The sequence below is a fragment of the Myotis yumanensis genome, unplaced genomic scaffold, assembly GCF_028538775.1.
Source record: "Myotis yumanensis isolate MYYU_CA2020_CCGP unplaced genomic scaffold, mMyoYum1.0.hap1 SCAF_10, whole genome shotgun sequence".
NCBI lineage: Eukaryota > Metazoa > Chordata > Mammalia > Chiroptera > Vespertilionidae > Myotis > Myotis yumanensis.
The window spans coordinates 78,866,832-78,874,874 of record NW_027223761.1 but is presented as its reverse complement, the minus strand read 5'-3'; positions in this window follow the sequence as shown (position 1 = coordinate 78,874,874).

Genomic DNA, 8,043 nt, shown 5'->3' with positions numbered 1-8,043 from the left:
TAACAAAATTATACAGGTTTCAGGTGCACAAGTCTATAACACATCATCTATACACTGTGTTGTGAGTTCACCACCTCAGGTTAAGTCTTTGCATGTCTTTTATTAAATGATTCATGAGTATCTTACTCAGTTTTGACACTTGTAAATGAATTAAAATTTTCTCTAAGCTGCTAGCTTATAGAAATACAGTTGATTTTTATATGTTGACCTTGTAGCTGAGACCTTCTGTTTTAGTTCTAGTAGTTCTTTGTTCATTTGTTTAGATCTTTAGGACTTTCTACGTAAACAATCATGTTGTCTGCAAATAGAGAATGTTTTACTTCTTTGCCAACGCAATTTCTTTCCTTTCTTCTTGCCTATTTGCACTGGGTAGGAGAGCAGACATCCTTACCTAGTTCGCAGTTTTAGTGGGGAAAGGTTCAGAGTTCAGATACTATGATGCCAGTTGTAGGTTCTGTTTTTCATAGACACCTTTCATTAGGTTGATGAAGCCTCCTTCTATTCTCAGTTTTCTGGGAATTTTTATCATAAATTGATGTTGAATTTTGTTAATTGCTTTTTCTTCACCTACTAAGATGCTCATATTGCTTTCTTTTTTATTCTGTTAAAATGGTAAATTACATTGATCGATTTTAAACGTTAAACTAACTTTGTATTCTTAGAACGAAACCCACTTTGTCACTACCTGTTATCTTTTATGCATTTTGCTGGATTTGATTTGTTAATATTTTATTCAGGATATTTTGCATTTATCCATGAGAAATTTTAGCCTGTAGTTGCTGTTATTTTCTTGTAATAAGTGTTGGGGTTTCACTGGTGACATGGGCTATGAAAGAATTCACAACTGAGAAAAGAGATAGATGCAGGGAGAAAATTTATTTTACTTTCCAAGGGAGGAGAGGGCCAGCATATTGCTAGTCAATGCAGGGCAGGGAGGAAAGAGTGGCTTGCATTTTTAAAGAGCAAGCAGTTGCTGTTGCTAAGCAATAAGGAAGCGGGGGAGGGGGGTGGGGGTGGGGGTGGGGGGTGGGGGTTGTGTTGCTGTTGTAAAATGGTAATTTGTCTTGAAAAATTACGGTTTGTTTGCTTTCCAGAAGTCAGGCAGATGTCCTAAGGATGTCTTAGTATTTTCCCCAAACCTGTAAAACAAGCTTAGAACACAAGGTATGAAGAATTCAGAAGAGACTTGTCTGAAGGGGAGAGAGGTAGGGAAAGGGAAGATGAGGAGGAGCAAACCATCCTGAAGCTGTGAAAACAGCAAGGAGGAGGGGATGAAAGAATGCAACCTTGAGAATAGTCTTACCTTGTCCTGAAGTTTGAACAGAGGAGGCATTTGAATCAGAGGAGCCAACAATCTTGGGGTTTAACTACCAGGTGCTTCTCATAAATTGTGAAAGGCCACAGCAAAGAAAAAGAGAGGCCTTTTTCTGTCCTTATAATGACTACTTTTTTTAAATCCTCACCGGAAGACATGCTTAGAGAGAGGAAGAGAGGTAGAGAGTGAGAACCATCTAGCAGTTGCCTTCCATACATACTCGAACCGGGAATCAAATCTGCAACCCAGGTATGTGCTCTGACCAGGAATCGACCCGGCAACCTTTCCGTGCACAGGATGATAGTCAACCAACTGAGCCACTGGCCAGGCAGGACTGTATTTTCATGAATAACTAATATAGAAGTGACTGGGGCTATGGGTGAGTATATTGAGGGTTGGTAGGCTTTTTGGTGACTCTCAAATTATATCAGTAGACAATGAATCGCTCACAGTACTTTAAGATACTTGTTATATATATGGTTTGTTTAAACATTGCTATACAAATATAGTTGGTATAGTATCTTAGGTGATTTCAATGGCTCAATCCAATTGACTGCACAGCTGATTTGATAAGCTGGACAAAAATGGCAAAATAAAGGATTCAGCCATATACATAGATATATATATATATATATATATATATATGCAGGTAGATAGATATAGATGGGGAGATAGAGAGAAAGAGAGCCAGAAGCTTTTTTTCCCCATTTTATTATAATTTTCTTGCATTTATATTTATAAATTTCAAAGTGAGGAAATTCAACTTACTGGGATTGGAAGAGAAGGTTTTCGGGTCACCTGGGTCATCCCTATGCAGAGAAGCATCTGCAAAATCAGCACTGCGGCGGGCAGGTCCCTGTGAATGACAGGGTGGGGTGGGCTTTCTGACAGGTCTTTGGCCTAGTTTCCATTTGAGGGCCTCTTTTTACAGCCGCTGTCCCACATCACGATCTTAACTGGGGGTGGGGGAATAGTTATATCTGGCTAAGAACTAGAAGGATAAAAATGAACAAATTGATGGAAAAGAGACAAGATAAGTGTTTCACATTGTTTTCAGATGTGAAGACAGAAGGAAGAATATGACACTAATGTGTTAAAAACACATGTTTTGACAAAACTGACACAAAATCTGAGCCTGCCTGACACTGAGACAAAAAGTGTCCTTGTCCTTATTTAGGAAGGACAATTTTGAAGTCAGAGACATAGACGAAGACATATGTGCAAGACTGGGATTGGCAGAGAAGGTTTTTGGGTCATCTGATCATCCTTATGGTTAATCATAATTTTCTAGTAGTAATGGGACGGTTAAAAAATCATAGAATATATATAATGCAACCGGAAAGTTATATTCATGAAGCATATGCAATGTTATAGGAAATGCTGTGATAAAATGTAACAAAAAGTCCATACACACATATCCAAATATTGTGGGCCAAAGGAAAATAATTAATTAAAAATACCAACCCTCAGACACTAGGTATACACGCATAGAATAAGTGCTGGAAAAATTACTAAACTGGTAATGGAGGTTATCTCTGTGTGACAAGAATATATGTAATTGTTTTTCTTCTTAGAATTTTTTGTACTTTTCAATTATTTTTTAAAACCTGTATTATTTTTCTAATAAGAAAAATAGATTTTTTTAAAGACTTGGCCTGGGAAGTGTGTCACATGAGAGAAGAGAATAATTTTCCACTCGGCTTTAAAGATGTACTTGTGAAATAGCCAGGACTCAGATCAAGGGCTATCTGTGCTTCAGTTCAGACAACTGAAGTACTTGGCCTCTTAGTGTTTTGGTGAAAGTTCCCGTGAGCTGCGTTTGGCTGTTAAAGAAAGATCCAGGCAGCCACATCCTAACAGCGTGACCACGCTCCTGTCTGACATGGGGGGTGCCAACCTCCTCGCTCCCAGTGCTCTGAACACCACAAGCTGTGGGCTTCCCCGTCACTCGGCACTGTGGGTGGCTTTGTAAGCAGGCTGCTGTGCAGGAGACCTGTGGCCTGATAGGAACTGGGGACTGCTCTGCACCCAGGCCAGGTATGCACCAGACAATCAACTCACTTCGAAGCCGGTATCTACACATTTGATCCTGCTATTTAGACCTAAGTGGAAAGGCAACACGGGGGAGCTGGCTGTGGGAGACCTGCCATCTGAGCCCTGCCTGGCACTGGGAAAATCCTCACAGCTCCCTTATGAGTGGGTACGTTGGGTAACCGTTTCCAACCTCTGTGTCAATTGTTGGAAATTTCAAAAATTATGAATTTCAGAAAAATGTGTGCTATCAACAAACCCATTCTAAATTTTATATAGAAAGGCATAAAACTCAGAATAGCCAACACAATATTGAAGGAGAAGAACAAAGTCAGAGTACTGAACTCTGCAATATCAAGACTTACTATGAAATTAAGTAATCAAGACAGTGTGATATTGGTAAAATAACAGACAAATAAATCAATGGAACAGGATAGAGAGCCCAGAAATACACCCACACAAATATAGTCAACAGATTTTTAAAAATTGATATTAGAGAGACAGAGGAAGGGAGAGAGAGAGAGAAAGAAACACCGATTGTTGTTCCATTTATTTGTACATTCACTGGTTGATTCTTGGATGTGCCCCGACTGGGGAATGAACCTGCAACCTTGTTGTGTCAGATGACAATCTAACCAACTGATTGTTGACAAAGGAGCAAAGGCAATACAATACATAAGTGATAGGCTTTGTAACAAACAATGCCAGAACAACTGGACATCCACAAACAACAACAAAAAAGAATCCTAACATTAACCTTATACCTTTCACAAAAACTAACTTTAAAAGAATCATAGACCTAAATGTAAAATACAAAACCATAAAATTCTTAGAAGATACCATAGGAGAAAATCTAGGTGAACTTGGGTTTGGCAATTTTATTTTATTTTATATTTATTTATTTATTTATTTATTTATTAATCCTCACCTGAGGATATGCTAATTGATTCTACAATATTCCAGTATACAGGATGACACGCCAACTAGCTGAGCCACACCAGCCAGGTAGCAATAACTTTTTAGATATATTAGTAACAAAAAAAGCACAATCCATCAAAGAAAAAATGGATAAATTGAACTTCATAAAGATTAAAAACATCCTCCCTGGCCAGTATGGCTTACTTGGTTGGGCATCGTCCTGTGCACCGAAAGGTTGCCAGTTTGGTTCCCAGCCAGGGCACATGCCTCTGTTCCATGCTCCATCCCCAGTAGGGAGCATGCAGGAGGGAGCCAATTGATATTTCACTTTAACATCCATTTCTCTCTCTCTCCCTCTCTCTCTCTCTCTCTCTCTCTCCCTTCCTCTTTTAAAATCAATAAAAAATTCTAAATAAAAACACAAAACACTTCTGCTCTGTAAAACACACTAAAGAAAGTAAAAAAGACAAGCCACAGCCTGGGAGAAAGTATTTGCAAAACACATCTATACTAATAAAAGGATAATATGCTAATTAGACCGGGTGACCGGACATCTTCAGGATATCCAACTTCCTTCTGGACAGTTAGAGGACGACCAGACCAGCAGGGAGGCAGTTGGGGGGCAGTCAGACCAGCAGGGGGCAGTTGGGGGGCAGCCAGGTCAGCAGGGGGGCAGTTGGGGGGTGACTAGGCCCGCAGGCAGGCAAGTGGTTAGGAGCCAGAGGTCCCGGATTGCGAGAGGGATGTCTGACTGCTGGTTTAGGCCGGATCCCTGCAGGATCCGGCCTAAACCAGCAGTCAAACATCCCTCAAGGGGTCGCTGATTGGAGAGGGTGCAGGGTGCAGGCTGGGCTGAGGGGACCCTCCCCCATACATGGATTTCATGCACCAGGCCTCTAGTATCTGATAAAGGACTGTTATCCAAAATATACAAATAATTCTTAAAATTAAATAATAAGAAAACAATCCAATTTAAAAATGGGCAAAAGATCTGAACAGACACCTCGCCAAAGAAGTTATACAAATGGCAAATAGGATATGAAAAAATGTTTAATAAAATATGTCATTAGGAAACTGCAAATTAAAACTAGAGTGAGTTACACTGCACATTTGTTAAAATATCTGACATGCAAAACACTGAAAACATCAAAGGTTGGGGAGAATGAGCAGCAGGAACTCATATTCATCGCTGGCAGGAATGCAAGATGATACAGCTACTTTGAAAGACAATTTGGAAGTTTCTTACAAAATTAAATATACTTTTACCATATTATCCAGCAATCCTGCTCCTTGGTATTTATCCAAAGGAGTTGAAAACATGCCCACACAAAAACCTGCACACACATTTGTAGCAGTTTTATTTATAACTAGAGGCCCAATGCACAAAATTCGTGCAAGAGTAGGCCTTCCTTCCCCTAGCTGCTAGCACAGGCTTCCCTCTGGCACCCAGGACCCAGGCTTCCCTTGCAGCCCCAGCTTCTTCCAGAAGGTCGTCTGGAAGAATGTCTGGTCTAATTAGCATATTAGGCTTTTATTATTATAGATTGCCAGAACATAGAAGCAACCAAGAGGTCTTCCAATAGGAGGATGATAAGCAAAACAGTGTGTCCAGACAATGGAATATTATTCAGTGTTGAAAAGAAGTAAGCTAAAAATAAATGATCTACGAAGACACAAAAAGACATGGAGAGACTTAAATGCATATTTACTAAGGAAGCCAATTTAAAAAGGCTACATACTCTATGATTCCAACTATATGACATTCTTTTTTATTCTTTCTTTTTTAAAAATAATTCTTTATTGTTGAAAGTATTACATATCTCTCCTTTTTGACCTCCATTAACCCCCTCCAGCCCGCCCCCACCCCCACCCCCCACCTCAGGCCTTTACCACCCCACTGTCTGTGTCCATGGGTTATGCATATATGCATGCAAGGTCGATTAATTACCTCCCATCCACCCAACCTCTCCCGCCTTCCCTCCAAGATTCCGCACTCTGTTCCATGCTTCCATGTCTCTGGATCCACTCCATTCATCAGTTTATTTTGTTACTTAGATCAGTGGTTGCCAACCTTTCGGACCTCGACCACCAGTGGTCCACAGACCCTTGGTTGGCGACCATTGCTCCAAAGGTTTCCTTAAACCAGTGGCCACCAACCTTTTAGACTTCACCGACCACCAGTGGTCCACAGACCACCAGTTGGCAACTGCTGACTTAGATTCTACGTATGAGTGAGATCATGTGATACTTGTCTGTCTCTGACTGACTTATTTTACTTAGCATGATACTCTCCAGGTCCCTCCCTCCATGCTGTCTCAAAAGGTAAGAGATTCTTCCTTTTTACTGCTGCATAGTATTCCATGGTATAAATGTACAGAGCTTTTTTATCCACTCATCTACTGGTGGGCACTTGTGCTGTTTCCAGATCTTAGCTATTATAAATAAACATAGGGGTGCATACGTTCTATCTGATTGGCATTTCAGGTTTCTTACAATATATTCCTAAAAGTGAGATCACTGGGTCAAATAGCAGTTCCATATCTAATTTTTTGAGGAAACTCCATACTGTTTTCCACAGTGGCTGCACGAGTCTGTGTTCCCACCAGCAGTGCACTAGGGCTCCCTCTTCTCCACATCCTCACCAACACTTGTCGTTTGTTGAGTTGTTGATGGTAGCCATTCTGACAGGTGTGAGGTGATACCTCATTGTTGTTTTCATTTACATCTCTCTGATGATCAGTGACTTTGAGCATTTTTTCATATGTCCCTTGGCCATCTGTATGTCCACTTCAGAGAAGTGTCTATTTAGGTCCTTTGCCCATTTTTAATTGGGTTGTTTGTCTTCCTTTTGTTAGTTGTGTGAGTTCCTTATATATTTTGGATATTAACCCTTTATTAGATGTATCATTGCCAAATATGTTCTCCAATGCAGTGGGCTCTCTTTTCATTTTGTTGATGGTGTCTTTTGCTGTGCAGAAGCTTTTTATTTTGATGTAGACCCATTTTTTTTTTTATTTTCTCCTTAGTTTCCTTTCCCTAGGAGATGTATCCATAAACGTATAGCTATGAGAGATGTCTGAGATTTGGTTGCCCATGGTTTCTTCTAGGATTTTTATGGTTTCACGACTTACATTTAAGTCTTTTATCCATTTTGAGTTTATTCTTGCATATGGTGTAAGTTGGTGTCCAGTTTCATTTTTTGCATGTATTGGTTTAGTTTTCCCAATATCATTTATTGAAGAGACTGTCTTGACTCCATTGTATGGTCTCGCCTCCTTTGTCAACTATTAATTTAGCATGATGGTTTGGGTCAATTTCTGGGGTCTCTGTTCTGTTCTATTGGTCTATATGCCTGTTCTTGTGCCAATACCAGGCTGTTTTGAGTACAATGGCTTTATACTATAACTTGATATATGGTATTGTGATTCCTCCAACTTTGTTCTTCTTTCTCAAGATTGCTACAGCTATTCAGGGTCTTTTTTGGTTCCATATAAATTTTTGGAGTATTTGTTTTAGATCTGTGAAGTATGCTGTTGGGATTTTAATAGGGATTGATTTGCATCTGTAGATTGCCTTGGGTAGTATGGACATTTTAATGATGTTCATTCTACCAACCCATGAACACAGAATATTCTTCCACTTGTTTATATCTTCTTCTTTCTCTTTTTTCAACATCCTGTAGTTTTTCAAATACAGATCTTTTGCCTCCTTATTAAGTTTATTCCTAAGTATCTTTCTTATTTATTTATTTATTTATTTATTTATTTATTTATTTAGTG